Source organism: Vicugna pacos, chromosome 14 (assembly GCF_048564905.1).
Source record: "Vicugna pacos chromosome 14, VicPac4, whole genome shotgun sequence".
Classification (NCBI taxonomy): Eukaryota; Metazoa; Chordata; class Mammalia; order Artiodactyla; family Camelidae; genus Vicugna; species Vicugna pacos.
Genome location: NC_133000.1, coordinates 68,186,254 through 68,204,370, shown reverse-complemented (window position 1 = coordinate 68,204,370; position 18,117 = coordinate 68,186,254).

Here is an 18,117-nt window from a genome sequence, read left to right as displayed (position 1 = left end):
CTATAATCATCGATTAGTTCCAGGAGTTTTTAGATGGATTCTTTCAGATTTTCTACATAGACTATCATGTCTTCTGTGAATAAAGACAGTTTCATTTCTTCTATCGCAGTCTGTATACTTTTCATTTCTTTTTCCATGCCATATTGCATTAGCTATAACTTCTAGTACAAGGTTGAAAAGGAATGAAAGGGAACATCCTTTCCAGTGCCTGATCTCAGAAGGAATGTTTTGAATTTCTCATGAGAAAGTGTAACGTAAACTGTAAATTATTTTGTAGATATTCTTTATCAAGTTGGGGATTTTAACATGAGTATTGGATTTTTTTCAAATGCTTTTTTCCTGCATCTATTACTATGATCATGTGATTTTCTGTGTTAGGCTAATGCTGGCTGTATAGATTAACTGAGGAAGTATACCTTCTGCTTCCACCTTCTGAAAGAGATAATAAAGAATTGGTATAATTTCTTTCTTAAATTTTTGGTAGAATTCACCAATGAACCCATTTCGTCTTGGCACTTCCTGTTTTAGAAGGTTATTAATTATTAATTCAATTTATTTAATAAATAAGGGTTTATTTGGATTGTCTATTTCTTCTTAGTTCTGGTAAATGGGGTCTTTCAATAAACTGTTCCATTCATGTACATTATTAAATTTGTGCACATAAGAGTTTTCTATAATATTCCTTTATTATCCTTTTAATCTCCATAAATTCTGTAGTGATCTCCTCTCTTTCACTTCTGATATTAATAATTTGTGTACTTTTTCTTTTTTTCTTAGTGAGCCTGGATAGAAGCTTATTGATTTTATTGCGTTTTCAATGAACCAGCTTTTGATTTCATTGATTTTATCTATTTCCTGTTTTTAATTTCATTGATTTCTGTTCTATTTGTTATTATTTCTTCTCTTCTGCCTACTTTGGATTTAATTTGCTTTTCTTTCCCTAGTTTCCTAATGTGGGAACTTAAATTATGAATTTTAGACATTTCTTCTCTAATATATACATTAAGTACTATAAATTTTCCTCTAACTGTGCTTTTCGTTGCATCTCACAAATTTTGATAAGTTGTATTTTTATTTTAATTTGGCTCAAAATATCATGGAATTTATCTGATTATTTCTTCTTTGACTCATGCGTTGATAGAAGTGTATTGTTTAATCTCCATATATTTTGAGATTTTCTAATTATCCTTCTGTTTTTGTTTCTAGCTTAATTTCATCGTGGTCTGAAAGAAAACATTATGTGATTTCTGTTCTTTTAAATTTGAGAAAGTGTGTTTTATGGCCTAGAATGGGGCCCAACTTGGTGAATATTCCACATGAACGGGGAAGAGTGTGCTTTCTGCTGTTACCGGGTAGGTGTAGGTGTCAACTATACCCAGTTGATTGACGGTGTTGTTAATATCAACTCTGTTCTTACTGATTTTCTGCCTGCTGGATCTGTCCATTTTTGATAGAGGGATGCTGGAGTCTCCAATTATTATAGTGGATTCATCTATTTTTCTTTACAACTCTGTCAGTTTTTGTATCACATAGTTTGATGCACTGTTGTTAGGCACACACATGCTAAGGATTATGTCTTCTTGAAGAATTGATCTCTTTATCATCAGGTAATGATACCTGATATGTATTGTTACTCTCCTTTGTAGCTGATAACTTCCCTTGCTTTGAAGTCTACACTGTCTAAAATTAACACAGCTAATCTTATTTTCTTCTAATTAAGGTTAACGTAGTATATCTTTCTCCATGCATTTATATTTAATCCATATGTGCCATTAAGTTTAAAGTGTGTCTCTTATAGACAATATGCAGTTTGGTCTTGTTTATTGAACCACTCTGACAACCTCTGCCTTTTAATAGGTGCATTTACATGACCATTTTTCAAAATGATTATTGATGTCAGCTATTACTACTCTAAGACACAAATTAATCAAAGATACAACAATTTGGTCTCTTTTTTATGTATTCCTAAAATAACTACTCAAGCTTTATTTGTCCATTATCACTTACCTTAGATAATCTACAGTTGGATAAGAATATAATGACTTTCTCATTATAGGTCTTTTTAAAACAGAAGACTGACATAAAAAGGAAACTGTCTATAAAGCATTTGCCTTATCAGTGTAGTCACCCAATTTTATGTGTTTGTCATAACAATGACTAATTTTATGAAAAATAGTATTTAGTAACTGAAGGTTAAGTAAAACTGGATACACTCAATCCAGTGAAAAATGGTCAAACTGGGTGGTTGTAAAGATATAAAAGTAAATGTAGAATCTGCCAAGTGATATTCATAAAGAACAAAAGATTCAGGGTGTAAGAAGCATTATTATTTATTCTTTGGCCACATGTGTTAATTGAAATCCTGCATAAATGCAGTTCTTTTTGCCATTGCACATAAATCTTAGGTAAACACATAGTTGCAACTCAATGTATGACCTCATTTATTCTTCACAATTAGGAGTTTTTCCATATTCTATTTCTGGGAAAATTAGTAAATGCATTATTTACTTTCATATTAAATATTATATATTAAAACATCTTTTCATTATGCAAAAAATGCTGTTTATTTATTATTTTTAACTGGCAAAAAGAGTTCTGTAACAGAAATTAATAATGCTAAATGCATTATTCTCTTTGCCATTACTCTGCTCTGTAAATATGGGTAGATCAAGTAATATTAGTACCTTTATTTCTAAACTATAAAGAGAGGGTTTCACACTAATTAGAGATGACATAACACATTTGAAAATACTTCAGAAGTAAAAATAATTCTTATATACAACAAGCATTATTTTGAATCAATTAAAATAATACCTCAATACTACCACACAGCAAGGAAGTGAATTAATTTACAAGTAGAGGGAAATAAATTATTATTGTTCTGGAAATCTCTGGATCACACCATAAGTCTCTAAGGAGTATCAATTTCTGAATTATCATTCTTTCAAGTTGTAAGCGGAAGTGCTAAAATTTGTCTATGAACCAACAATATCACCTGAGATGTTAACATGCTTCTTGGAATTGCATAGGTTAATTCTTACAATCACAGGCGAAGGATTCAATACACAAATGGAGCACAGACTCAGTCACTCTATTCATTTGACTCCGTGGTTGTTGTCTGAAGGTGACAGCATTCTGGTCCACTGTATTACAGACTCTCTGAAGGGCCCTTCAGGTTCCTTCATGTATCTCCAGAAGGGCTAGTACTCCACTGGTACACAAAGAAAGATGTTAACTGATTGATCGAAAAAATATTTAATTTGGGGAGAAATATTCACTAAGCTCTGTCTACAACAAGTTGGTTTCCATTTATTGTCAACGTATTTTTCTTTCTCAGTAGTTTTTTCATGCAGGGTGCAAGTTAAACTATAAAAGGACATTAAAAAGTTTAAGTAAATGTGTTCTCTGAAGAATAATGCAATTTCTTTAGCTTGGTTTGTGATAAAAGAGAAAGCTGGTTAAAATAGTAGTTTTTAGAAAGAACAATTGCCATATTATAATTATGCTGGTTTCTCTGTTAGAGTTGCCACGGTTACAGGTAAGGAAGACTTAGCTACTTTTTCAAGATGTCCTATAAATTCAGCAGCATACGTGCACTCACTAAGCGTTTCCCGTGCCACGGGACCCACGGTGTATCTGTTTGTCTGTTTCCTTTCTGCTCCTTTACATCCCCCGGCTACTGTTTCTAAAACAGAAGGCGGGATTCATTGCCAACGCGTGTTGCACAACTGCTGTATGCTCCGTATTTCACTTCCTCTAATTCTTCCTGTTAGTTTCTCAATAGGTAGGGGAGACAGTCGTGCAGCTGAAGAAACCCTGAAACGGTCAAGAAGGCTAACAGAATAGTAGCCACATAAGAGCATCCTCCTGCTTTCAACGCTTAAATGCCCTTGTTTATGGTGCTTTGACTCCCTCATATTGGATTGCCTCTGCCCACCTTGATCTTCTCCCTGTGGCTCGCTTCAATCTGTTTTCCTCTCCCCTTGGCTGCCGGCCAGCTACGAAACAGCAACTGGGCTATTTATAACGGATGGGCCTCAAAGGTGAATTCCTCCTCCAGGATAAATACTCTTTGTCTTGCTGTCACTAAGGCCACCATCCCAAAGGGCCCAGGGCTATATGAGTACACTTGGCTTCTCATGGACTAAGGGTCAGTTGTGGTCAGATCCTAAACCACAGTAAATCATTATGTTGTCCTGAAGCAGTTAGATCTTTGCCAAATTTCTTGATATGGAATAGTGTATATTAAGTGTATTCACTCTAGAATGTGATGCTTGTTCAGCATTTGGGGGGAATAACATAGAAATACTTCCACCTTGAACAACTTTTGATCTGAAAGGAGAAAAAATACTCAACATTATAAAATTCTCATTAGTCTGGTCAAGCATGTGCCAGAAGTGTACACTATCATTTTGTTCCAAAAAGTTATGAGTGAAAAGCCTGAATCCCATATTTTAAGAAAATAGCATCTCTCTGAGCCAGTTGAAGGAAGTTCTGAAACTGTGAGGGCAGTCCGCTTGAGCGGCACCTGCCCTGGGCTCCCACGGCCACTTGCATCCTACAGAACCTCTCACAACCTACTCTTAGCATTAGTTTTCTTCCTTACCTGACTGTTTCCTAAATTCGTCTTGGCAGTCACATGTTTTTGTAAATATATTTTTTATTGAAACATAGCTATATTTATTTATTTTCTGATTGTGGATGTCTCCTTTCCTACTGCAAAAGTAGGGTTGAGTAGTGATCACAGTGTTAAATAATTGTCACAAAGACAGTATATAACCCCAGTGCTTAAAATGCTTACTGTCTGGCCCTTTGCAGAAAAAAAAAAGTTTACCAACCTGAGTTCTAGAATATTTATCTGCTAAAAGTATTAATTAATTTATGCTCTGATTTGTCCAGCACAGGATAATTTATTTTGACCATTCATTTCTATGTTTATTAGCTCAGATAGGATTCTCTGGAGTCAGATAACCCTCAGTTTAAACTGAATTTCCACTATCATACTAATCTTTGGTACAATTACCAAAACTCACTAAACCTTGGTTTAGTGACTTGTAAAATGGAAATACTAACAGTTCCTGCTTCATCCGTCCACTGCATCGTTGAGAACTCATGGGTGAAGCAGCAGGACTACAAAGCAGACTTTTATTGGAGAAACAGTGCTTCACTTACTCTTTTTTTTTATAAAGCACTTTTATTGTTTTTTTTTTTTTTTGAGGGGCAGCGGGGAGGAAGTAATCAGGTTTACTAATTTTTTTTTTAATGGAGGTACTGGGGAATGAACCCAGGACCTTGTGCGTGCTAGGCATGTGCTCTACCACTGAGCTGTTCCCTACACCACTTCAGTTCCTCTTAATCCTGTCCCTTCACTGTCAACCAGGAATCTTCTTCTTGCTTTTTCTTCTGTTCTCAAAATATGTAAATGCCTCTACGCATGTTGAGAACATACAGTGCGCCTGGCAAGAGTGGTTATTCGACAAGCACTTGTGGAAGGGAGTGAATGATTGATGAATGACTGCCTCTCTCTACTCTCCCTGTGATGTTATGATGCTACATGCCTTTGGCTCAAATTGAGACATGAGGAGCACAGACAGAGTGGGACTGAAAAGGCACAGTGCCTCACCTATAATAGACAGCCACTAATTCTTGAATGAATGCAATTAAATGCAAGGCAAATACTACATTGTTCCACCATAACCTTGTCAAAGAGAGGCTGGGTTCTGAAGTCCACCAGGTTGGATACTACGAAGACCAACAGACCGTAGCCACGGCTGCTGCGTTAGACTCAGGATATAACAGAGAACAAAGGATAGGAGAGTTACATAGCTCATGGAATTGGCACAGAAGGTAATTTTACTCAAGCATGAAGAACATTTGTAATGCGACAGATCTAAGTAATGTTTCAAAAGCTAGTCGATATTAATTCACTTTCAAATGCTGTAACCATTTCTCCATATTTGAGTTCCATCAATAAAATGTATGATTTCTAACAGTTAAAATTAGTTTTTGGGTTTTGAGGCTGGTAACTTCTATCCTGGTATTGATTTTAAATCCTTTTGCTTGGGGAAAAAGACTCTGGCCTTCAAGGAGAAGACAGATCGGTAAGACAGTGTATGATACTGAGACAGTGTCTAGGGGTAAGTAAGAGCTAAGTATATGTACTTATATATATATATATATATGTGCTGAAGCAAAGTCATTGTATCCATTCCTGTGACGATCACTGCATATATGAATGATATTATTATTATTTAGGTTTTATTGAACAGGGACTAGAACTGAATAAATGATGATGAAGATGACTTATCAAATCATGGGAACCTAAGGTCACAAGGAAACACAGTGCTGGAAAGGAGTACTTGCCCGGGTGGTTTTCATTGACTGCAATATACCTACAACACGGTGAGAACTGAATGCTGCACCATTTGGCATATCTAGTACCTGCAGCGACAAAAGAACTGGGAGCATGCTGGTCATAAGACACCTCTGGTCTCCCAGAAATAGCTGGGAGTGATTAGGGGAGAGAAAGAAATCTAAACATGTGGGTGCAGGGTTTATTAGGCAATGAAAAACCTAGGTTGATGCTAATATACTAAAATCTCTGCACTTAGTCTGGTGAGAACTGGGGACATTTTGACCACATGCAGAAAGGAAGGAATAAACAGAAATGAATATTGTCCTATTGTAGTTAGTAACAAAAGAATTTAGGTTGGGTGTATGCTCACATTCAGTCTTAGAAGTGTTAAAAAAAAATAGAACAGCAACTCATTAAAAGAAATTTGAAATAATAAGAAATAATATATCCTATTATTTATATTGCTTTAATGAAATATTAAATTGTCACTTTCATAATCAGAATACACTCATTAATTTTAAATAATCACTATAATGACAATTACTATATCACTATAATCATTATTATGACTAACTCATCATTAGCATAAAATACATACGAAAATGAAAGGAAAACACCTAGGGATGAACAAAGTTCAGTAATTAGTCAATTAATTAGCTATTTTTAATTGTTAACATTTCTAAGAAACATGGGATCTTATGGTCGCTCACAGAGAAAAAAATGTGACAATGAATCTATATATGTTCATGTATAACTGAAAAATTGTGCTCTACACTGGAATTTGACACAACATTGCAAAATGATTATAAATCAATAAAAAATTAAAAAAAAAAAGAAATCACAGATTGTGGAAGCTAAAATCAAAAATTACTTTTTCAAGATGAAAATGGTTCTTAAACCAAACCCATTTTTCTAAATACTTTCTCATAATATCACTTTAAATGCCGTTTTTTCAAGAAGTGATTTCCTTATTTGTAATTCGTATCCAGAGTGATTAGCTTTGGGGTGACCCAACCCTGAGAAAGACCTGCAAGGTACTCGAAAACTGTAGATAATAAGAAAGGACAGAATTAAAAAATGACTTTTGAAATAGGCATTTTAAGTGCCGTTTATATTTTATGCATTTACTGTTAGTCTAAGGAGATTCAGGAACACCAGTCCTTGTATTCTCCTCCATGTGTAGGTGAGTTATGGAAACTTTACAATTCTTTACAAAGGAGATAAGATCATGACACTGTTGTTCTCACCAACTGGTAAACCAAAAATTTTAAATGTCTAATACCCATTTATCTTGGGGGTAAAAGTCACTCCACTAATCCTGTAATAATGGTTTTAAGTCATTGATAAGTTTAGAAAAATATGTAGCTATGGCTCCCATGGTCCAGTCTTTTCTCCCTTGCCAAGTCATTTGTCCCCAACATACTTCTGATCACTAGGTCTGGTCAACTTCCTCTGCCCTTGTATGTTCACTTTGCCTTCTCCCTTACCAGGTCTTAACTACCTTTCCATAGACAATTCAAGTCTCACCTCTTCCATGATCCTCCGATCCTTGTCCCCTTTCCCAGACGCAGCTGCAAATTTCATGGTAGGTGTTGGACCACCCAGTATTTTATAACAGATCCTTTTGTGTTGTGCTGTGTTCCTTGTTTGTTATCTTTGTCATCTCACCTAAATCAGAGGCTTCTTGGGAACAAAAATCATATCAATAAACATGTTTTGTTTACAGATTCCATGAACTACGTGTTTTGCAACAAGGAATCCTTTTACGTCAATAATGCCAATTTTTAAAATATAAGAAGTCCCTACCTGAGAATTGGAGAGGATTCTTGATTAGCGGTGCTCTGATTACATTGATCAATGTTGTTTTGTTCTTATTTAATATTCAGATAACAAACATATTTTTGGCACACATTTTTAGACATACTGATTAAGTCAAATTGAATATCAGCTCAATTTTACCTTTATGAAACTGAACATGAGCACTTGCATGTTCCTTGATGCAGTGGTAAGTTTCATGTAAGCAGGGGAACAAGGCATGAAAAGACGTTGCATGATGCAGAGAATTCAACAGTCGTTGGGGGGGGGTATTTTTTGTGCAGTTGAAGACAATCACACACTTCCTTCTTTTGATCAATTTCTGAGTTGCTCGTGGTAGAATTAACACATTTAGTGTTTAAAGTTCCATGAAAAATTATAGGGCTTGAACATTCCTTCCAAGTAAATAATGATTTGTTTTTTAATTTCACCCTCCAAACAAAACACAACATAGAATCACAGGATTATAAGTACTTCCTGGTTGTAATTTAGTTACATTGGCAAGTCCCACCATTCCAGTGACTGCTGTGCTGAGATGTTCCCAGGCACTTTTGGACACCACGGCAAGTTGAAAGGGTTAATAATTCTGGAAGCATTTCACTTGTAAACATGTTTTATTTCAAGATGATGCAAATACATGGCTGGTAAATTTCTCTGAAATAATTTTCAATAGAAATGGAAACAAAATCATATTCAAACTGCCTCTTGATGAATTCTTCCATTTAATTTCTATTAATATAAATCCTAATATTTTCACATAGTATGTAAGTGAGATTGAATAAGGCCTTTCATTATTTCTAAGATATTATTACATTTTTCTGTGACTCATATCTTCAGTGCTTATTCTGTGAAAAACATCATAATTTATATGAGCAATTATCATAAATGATCATATTGATGATGATTAATACATTTGAAATTCAAAATTTTTCCTTTGCTTTATGAGTTTCTAAATATTGCAGTGCAGTTCTCTGCAGACAAAACTTTGATGCACATCTGATCCATCCGTTATCCCCACCCCACTTGTAAATGTTTGTTACTCAGTTTATAAATTTCAACAGTTCTTCTGGGAGTTATTTTTTCATTATTTTGGTGTACAGGTAGAGGAAGTTGCTTTAGTCTTTATCTCGATATCTGGGAATTATGTTAAAAGATTATCTTGCATAGAGGAAAAGAGAGAAAGACAAATTAGAGATTTGGGAAGAGGGGGTAAAGAGACAAATTAGAGAAAAGTAAGCAAGAAAGTCTCAAAGGTGATAGGAACAGAAAGGATAGAACAGATTCAGAAATAAAAGCAAGGGAAAATTGAAAGATTTTCACCAAATGTTTTCTGTGATTTGAAACTCACGTTTGCACCTAGAACTGAAATTTCCGACCATAGATTTGTCAAACGAAAGATGTGCATTTTTATAGGTTTACCTTACATTAATTATTTCAGAGTAGTTATTACCCTGAACACATAAACATTACATTATTGGGTCAATGCCTGAGTAATATTTTAAACATCATCTTTCAACTTGGAATGAATTACGAATTAGAAACTTACCCTCTTTCAAACACACACCACTGAGTCTTGTACTCAACATGGAAAATACAAAAAAAGCAAACCTAAAAATGGCCCAGTTTAATTCTGTGTTTTCCACAGATAGATGAGCTGTGCAGCAGATGCTGGGCTTCCTTCAAGTAAGATTCACTTTTTTGATGCGGTGCTACAAGCGTTCAACACGTTTTCCTGCCTCAACAGCTCCTTTAATTTTCCATGGCAGCACTTTGGTTGATACCTGCTCTTTCTCAGACGGGTCGCTAAACAAACACCTGTGCCATTTTGCAAGACCGTCCTCCTCATCTACCCAGCCCTTCCCTGGAAGCCTAAAGTCTTTATCTACTTACAGATCTGCCCGTCACTGCCCTTGATCGTAAGTCACATACCTGAAGCTCCAATTTTATAGGAAGAGGGCAAGGGAAAGGGTGAGGAGGAAAAGAGAGTGATGCATTTAAGCAGCAAACAGCAAACGTGGACATAACGTCTAATTCTCTAGTGACTCCTTTTCTGACCAATCACCTATCATTCTCAAAGGCAAAGAGACACCGAGCCAGGTTTTGTGGACGTAAAAACTGTGGAACTTCTGGCAAAACCATGACTGCTGGAATCACATCTAATGATCTTTCAACAGAAGCTAAAACGCCATCTTTACTTAATGATGCCGAAAAAGATCATCGTTTAAAGTCTATCAGTTTCATCTTGGCTGGTTTACGTTCTGACGTATTCGGAGCCAATCGTGGAAGAGCGATGTATGCAATTTGATCTACCCTGAATGCCTGAGCAACTCATTTTGCTTGGCTTGTAAATGACGACGTGAATATAATAGTTCATTCTGATAACAAGGAAATTTAAAGTTTGGCTCAACAATCTGGAAGAACGAAATGAATCTTGACATGGATCTAAAAATAAGAACATCTGTTTGCAGCAGGAAATAGTCGTGATTTATGGTTCCAACATCACCGTGTGATGTGTTGTCTCACTTTATGGTAATTTACAGCATTTAATGTACTATATAAATCGACATAAACTGAGGTAATGCTCCCTCAAAATGCAATAAAAGGAACAAAAATGTAGATTATAAATGTTTGGTTTCCTGTGTGAAAGTTTTGGTTTTAAAGTGGAGATTCATGTGGGAAGAAAAGAATGATTCTGAACCAAAATGACCCTGCAGGCAGCTTTGAAGTTTTGCTGGTGTCAGCATCCCAGACACACACGAGGTGCACAGTGCTCTGCGTCCATGGCAGATCTCATGTGCCACCACCTACTGATGAATTTTTATTTGCAGTTTTAAAAGCATTTCCTTCCTGCACAGTTCGAAAGCCCACCCAAATGTCCCCTAAGTCACGCACATTTATCTTCTTTTTTTTTTTCTGGCTAATAGTAGAATTCTTTATTTTAAGTTTGGTAAATGCTTTTTATGTAAAATTGTTCTTAATCCTAAAAAGAGGTCTGCCTTTGAATATATTTCAGAAGAACTCTTGCAAATCTCTGAATCAATACCGCTTTATTCAAAATATGTTAAAACTAGAAAACTGTGCTATGCTATCATGAAGCTGCATGAATACCTCTCAGAGAAAGAAATCCTCAGTCTTGAATGTTTCCTATTCTGCATTTCCTAACATTATGTTTTACACCTGATGGATAGACCCCTCTTGGTGGGGACAGTGGGGAAGTTTGAATAAGTACAAAAAGCGAGGATTTTGCAGCAAGATGCTCAGAGAATCAGGGCACAAATGCTGAGTGCTTTCCACTGAAGAACTGGTGGATAGTTCTTATAATGAAAAATCAAGCTGTTTGCCCAGGCTAGAATTTGCAGGAATGGTAAAGTCATGCTTATATGTAGAGTAACTTACGTGGGAAGTAGATAGTTTTAGAATTCAGTGCCCTACCCATATACAGGAGAGGATGGTTTTGATTCTCAGGATCCTATACCTACTAGAATTCATGAGCATTCAATTAAGCCAGTATTATTAGAACAGCGTGTGTCCAATGATGAGGAGTATTGAATTCCTCCTTATTATGTAAGCATGGGAGGAAAATGACAAGTACTTTAGTTAAAATAACAACTAGAAAGAATTGTCTGGAATTTTCTAAACTTTGCACTCTTATGAAATCACACCCCCTTACCCCCTGCTGTCATCAGTCTCCACTTTGCAAATGAGAAACCGAGGCAGAGGGATCAACAAACTTGTCTATAAAACAATATCTACTAAGTGAAGGTGTCAAAATCTGAAATCAAATTTGACTGATCTGGAACCTTCACTCTCCACTGCTCTGCTTTTTAACCTAATCATCCAATTTCCATAGTGTTCCTTTAAGTTGTATGGTTTTTTTCTATTTAGATAACCTTGGGGTTTAATTCATCATTCTATGCATATTAGCTATGTTAAGAGAAGTACAAAATAATATTAGCAGATCTCTGAAACTTGCATCAACAAAGTTATTTCCTCAAAAGAAGAGTTGGTGGGAGATATTCTGCCGACAGAACAGAAAGGTAGAATTTACTTCCAATTCGGACCCATAGTTCACTCACCTGTATCGTCACCTGTCACGCACGTATCCCATCTGAAACATGTCTCTCTGTCTCTACCAAATTGTGTCTCTCTTCTTTAAGCACCTGTTTAATACACATACTTTTCGTGAGGTTTACTTGCCCCAAACCTTTTGAAACGAATATTCAGATCATTTAGAGAATTGTATAATATGAATCTATATATGTGAATAGTTGTAAAGTGTAGTTGATTATTCATTTTTAAAATTCACACACACATGCATTGTTTACAACACTTAAGAATATAAGTTCCGTAGGGCTTCAAACATGGCTTCATTTTCTTTGATAGTTCTTTACAGAGCAGGGCAGATTATAATATTAGCAGTACAAATGAGACCATTGTGTTTTTATGATTACCTGCCGTAAATATTATATTCTTACTTTTTATAAATATAAATGTGAAAAAGTGGTTGCTATTTAATGCTTTTCCTTCATCAAGGTTCCTGCCTTGGATAAATGCTTAGCTGTAAAAGAGCAGCCAATTTAACTTGGTAGGATATTAGTGTGCTTTTTCATTTTTATCTTATTTATGTTGCAGACAGGAGCTTGCAATGGAAGTTCTTTCAGACTACTATTTTTTTCTTTTTCCCAAATTGAGTTCATCATTCTCCTAAGGGAAGGGCAAAAATCACAATTTTATTTCCATGTGTTTTCTTCCTATTTACTCCCATAACTAAGTAATGATTTGGTAATGATTTCATAGAAATGAGCATTTTCTGCAAATTGTACATTACCATAGGAAACTCTGTTTTGGAGTTTTTGTTTTGTTTTCTACTTTTCTTCCTTCGGAAATGACTGTCATCCTAAAGTGATATTATCTATTTTTACTGAGCTCTATAATATGGCCCTGATAGGACATCAAATTATTTTTATGTGCCCAAAAGAGTTTCCCATTATTTAAATGTATATTTTCATGCTATGTTACAATCCCTATTTCCTATGAATGCTTAAGAAGAATATTTTCAAACCATTTTAGAACTTTCACATAACATATTTTTAAGACATGCTGAATAGTGAAGTGTCTTGGGCTCTGGACACTCTTTCACGTGAACATCTGTCTGGATTGTCATGTGTACAGAATAGACTCATTCTGGACGTAATGTGAAATAGAAGAGTAAGCATTCCTCCTCAAGAGAAAACACGTCTGTCATGTGGCCAAGTGCATAGTTTACAGATTCTTATGCCGGTGATGTTAGCTTGAAGGGGAAATTTGGAAAGAAGATATCTGGGGATTCTGGAATGTCAATTCAAAGCTCATTTAAAAAGTGCCAATTTCAAGAAAGAGGTAATATGATTGCAAATCAAGAAATGAATTAGTGCATGGACAAAATGCTGTCTTCACAGGCCATTGAAATTTTGTTAAGTGTTAGACTTCAGGGCTCACTGATACATAGAATTGCTTACATGGTGCATTTCTATGCGTATTTTTAGAGAAGAGTTATTTTCAATTGGTTACCTGATGTATGGGCAACAGACTCTCTCAGAATTTAAAAAAAGATACTTTGTTTATATATAGAATTGGGAAAACCTATGCTTAGATTTTCTGCGTCAAGAGACTGTGCTGCAAATTTTAGTCTAGCTTAAAGAAAGAGGAATCACTACAGGTCAGCCTAACTGCAGTACTGGAATGAAATCATGGGATGTGTAGGAAGGAACAGAGGCGTGTTTGTGTCCTGGCCTCTGTCACAGCTTTTTCTCTTCCAGTCCCTCAAGGATAGAATACATGCAAGATACACAAAGGAAGAAATCCCAACCTACCTGGAATAGTTTTTTTTTTTTCCACTAAGATAATTAGGACTTGAGCCAAAGTAGTTAAAATATCTCTAATATCATAGCCAAATTGTAGGTGATTTCAGGAAGGCAGAGAAATGGTGTGGTTGGGAGGGGGGTCATAGGAGCCTAGAGGTAGAATGTAAAAAGAAGGAAAGAAAGGATGTGAAAAAAAGTCCCTAGACCTTTGTTCCCCGAACCAAAGATCTAGTCTGTCTTAGTGTCCAGCTGCCTTTTAGGAAGAAAAAAGGAGAGGATGACCAAAGAGAAGCAGAGCAATTTGGCTGTCTCTTTACGAGCGAATCCAACATTAAACACCAGGGCTCTTTGGATCTTTTGGTAGCGTCTACTGGTGATGATTTCTCTCAGTTTTTTTTTTTTTTAGTGAAGATATTTTTAAAGCATATTTTAAATAGGCAAGGGACTCTAGGCTGGTAGTTTTTCATTGTTTTTGTTTTGTTTGTTTGGAACACTTTGAAAATACAATTGCATTGATTTGTAGCTTCCGTTATTTTAGTTTAGAAATCATATCTTTGTTTTACTATTTTCTTTTGAATATAATATGTCAAATTTTTTATGTATGCGTTTAAGACTTTTGTCATAATCCTTGCTTTTTAGCAGTTGTAGTGTACCGTGTGTGTGTGTGTGTGTGTGTGTGTGTGTGTTTCTGCTTGGAGATAGTAGTGCTTTTAAAATTGTGTCCTGATAACTCTCATTAGTTTTGAAATTTATTTATCCTATATCCTTTTTTTTTTCAAATGTATTTTCTCATCTATTCTCTTTTCCTTGCATTCGGTAGCTTCAATTATATGTATAATCAGCTTTTCCCGGTGTATTCCCTGTGTCTCTCAAATCTTTTTATTCGTCTTATTTTTTTATCTGTTTCTGGGGAGAGATACATTATTCAGATATTCTAGTTCACTCATTCTGTCTTTAGTTGTGTCTGCTCCACAGCTAAATGCATTTCTTATGTTTTAATTGTGCTTTATTATTATTATTTTTTGGTCCTTTTAATATATTTTCTAATTAACTGTGAAAAATCTTAATTAGACATTTTATTTGTTGAAATTATGAAACATAGTTATTTTAAAAATGTGTGTGTGATAGATCCATAGTCTACTTTCACTTGCTCTGTTTTGTTCTCTTAAAAAAAAAAAGTTCCTTATCTCTTGTTTGCCTGGTAGAGTATATTGTTAACAAAAATTTGAGAAATAGTTTGAGGTATAAAGAAATGTTTAATTTTATTTCAGAAAGATTATTTCTTCCCTCATCAGGACCCTGGGAACAATGGCAGTTTAATGCTATTTTACTTCAAGCAACAAAAGGATCTCAGTCTTCACTCTAGTGGCTCTGTACCTTGCTCCCTTTGCTTTTATTGTAGAGTTTTTTTATGAATCCAAGCTAAATTTAGGTTGGTTTGTTGGACTGCCTCAAATTTTGGTGACTTTGAACTTACATTTGTATCTTACAGTAGCAGAGAACTACCAACATCTACTTGTCCTCGCAAGGTCTCCACATCATCCTTCAGCATCAGCAGGTTCTCCCAGAGGATTTAAAGTCCACAAATATGGTTCAGGTGCATTGGGTCCCAGAAGCTCCTCAAGATACTCCTACAGATTTTAAAGGGTTATTCAATGTTCCCTCATATTTCACAGCAAGAGACTTTTCCTGAAGTCTCTATTCTACCATTTCCAGGAGTTGACTTTCATGTCTAGAACCAATGTGAAACTGCACATTGTGAAAAATAGTCCATTTTTTTATGAGAAAAGAAACAGCTTAGGAAAACAAACAAACAAACAAACAGCTTCCATCTACCATAACCAAGAGAATAAAATCCCAATCACCAAGAAAGAGAAGAGCAACCTCTCTTCTCTTGAAGAAGCCTCTCACACACGGATCCTCAGCTACCCTTCCAGAGGCGAGCACTGCAGCAGCCGTTGCTGCTCCACCATCAAGTCCAGCACAATTATAAAGTGTCCTCGCTGTCGTGGCACTGGACAGCAAGTAAAATGGTGAGTATTAAATACATGGGGAAAATGGCCTAATCTTCTGTGATGAAGTTAAGCTTGAAGAAGCTTAATAGGTTTTTATTTTTTTCATTTTAACTCAGTAGTATTTCATGTGTTCCAAGTTCCTGACCATGGTTAGTGCCATTTTGGGGTTCTAAAAGGTTATCAGGAGAAACAGGAGTTCAATTTTTATATGATATTACATTGACAAGGTGAGCATTTATTTGGCTTTCCAAGAGCATGATAACACAAGAAACTATTGAGAACACTGCCTTGGTTGCCAAGACAGTGGTAACAGTAACTTGAGAGTGAGGTGTTAGGGTATCACATGCAGGGAAAATATTTGGATTTTTTTATTTAAAAAGAAGAATTGCATTAAGCATATGAAGAGAAAAATAATTATAAGTACCTTTTATAAAGCAGACCAAAGACACAAAGATTAAAGAACAAATCTGCTCCTACAAGTTAAAAGTGATTTCTTCCACAACACTGCTTGTATCTCTTTGCCAATTAACACTAAGTTATACTCTGTTGGTTTGGGGGGGTGTGTGCAAGGAAAGTGACAAGAGGACAGGGAAAAAAATTATGAAATGACAAAGTAATAATATGCCTGGGAAACTGACATTTTAACATTTAGGAAGGTTCTTCTTCACTCTCAGATTGCTTATATAGCTTCTTTTAGAGTAATTCCCCAACTTTTGAGTTTAATTGAATAAAATAATTGTATACAGTTATTCATTGTGATATTATCAGAAAGAAGGCTTTTTTTTCACTTTCACTATCTCTATGAATACAAAGCTGAAACTTAAGCTATAAACAGCACGATGGCCCCTGCAGCGGAGGGTAACTGACCAGCTGCTAAGACATTTCACCAATGGCCATGACACAGGAAGTTAGCATATTTATCAGAAACTTGAGATGAAGAAATGGTATTCATGGGGACTTTCTACCCTATGCCATCTGGTCCTGAGGTGCCCATTACATCTATTATTGACTCATTAAAGTCAATGAGGTGAATAACACAATTAAACTTGTTTACTTGTCATGTAACAGTCAGTTAACACTGAAATGTAACTTCCAGTCTCAGTACTGCCAGGCAGCACAGACCCACCCCGGCAACACGGGGGCCCCAACTGCATCTCACACTAATATCTCTCAAAATTATAGTGCAATTTAAAAGTACATGAATATTTGAGGCTACTTTTTATCATACTAATGCCATATAACAGTCATGATGAAGGTTAGGCTTTATAATTAAAACAATAAAACAGGAATAAATGGCCAGCGGGGACCAAATGCAGAAGAGGCGTTCCTGCACCCCACTAATCACTCAGCTGCAGTTGGCTTGCACATTTGCAAATAGCTCACAGAAAATATGAATCCTTTTGTGTAGGTAGGGCAGCAAGGGGCAAAGCCATCAGACTAGGAAAGCTTATTTCTACACAGCAGTTTAAGATCTCATTATTAGATAAGCCCTTAAATCTATGAACCTAAGTGGATGGGTAAAATAAAGACACTATTTTTATTATTTCAATTTGCCACTAATATTCCATAATGAAAATAATGCAGACAGAATCTTTTGATTTAATATTGGATCTAAGAAAAACACTGTAACAAAAGGTTTGAGACTTTATAAATATTTAGGCAGTTGGGTAATAATATCATATTCCTCAAGTAATTCTAAGTGGGTAACACTTGAAATAAAACAAAATGTGCATTTCTCGTTTACAAAGATTTACTTATATAAAGCAAGTTGGCATCATGTGTTCATTATACAGGTTAGAAGTTGAGACAAATTAATGAAATGCCAGCTTTAAAATTAAGGCTTCCTGAATAACTGTTCAGTGGTTTCAGAAGAGGTCTTTGTCACTCACAACATAACCATGTATGCATTTAACCAATAAAGGATTGGAGAAGGAACAAAAATGGACCCGGGAGAGAAAGAGAGATTTTCAACTATAGTTAGGCATAATGTTTTCTGAAAAGTTTTGAAGCTAAAAATAGTTCTTAGTTATTTTCTCACCTCTATCTGTCTGCATACCCCGCAATTATTGAATATCACTCTCTGGGCTGA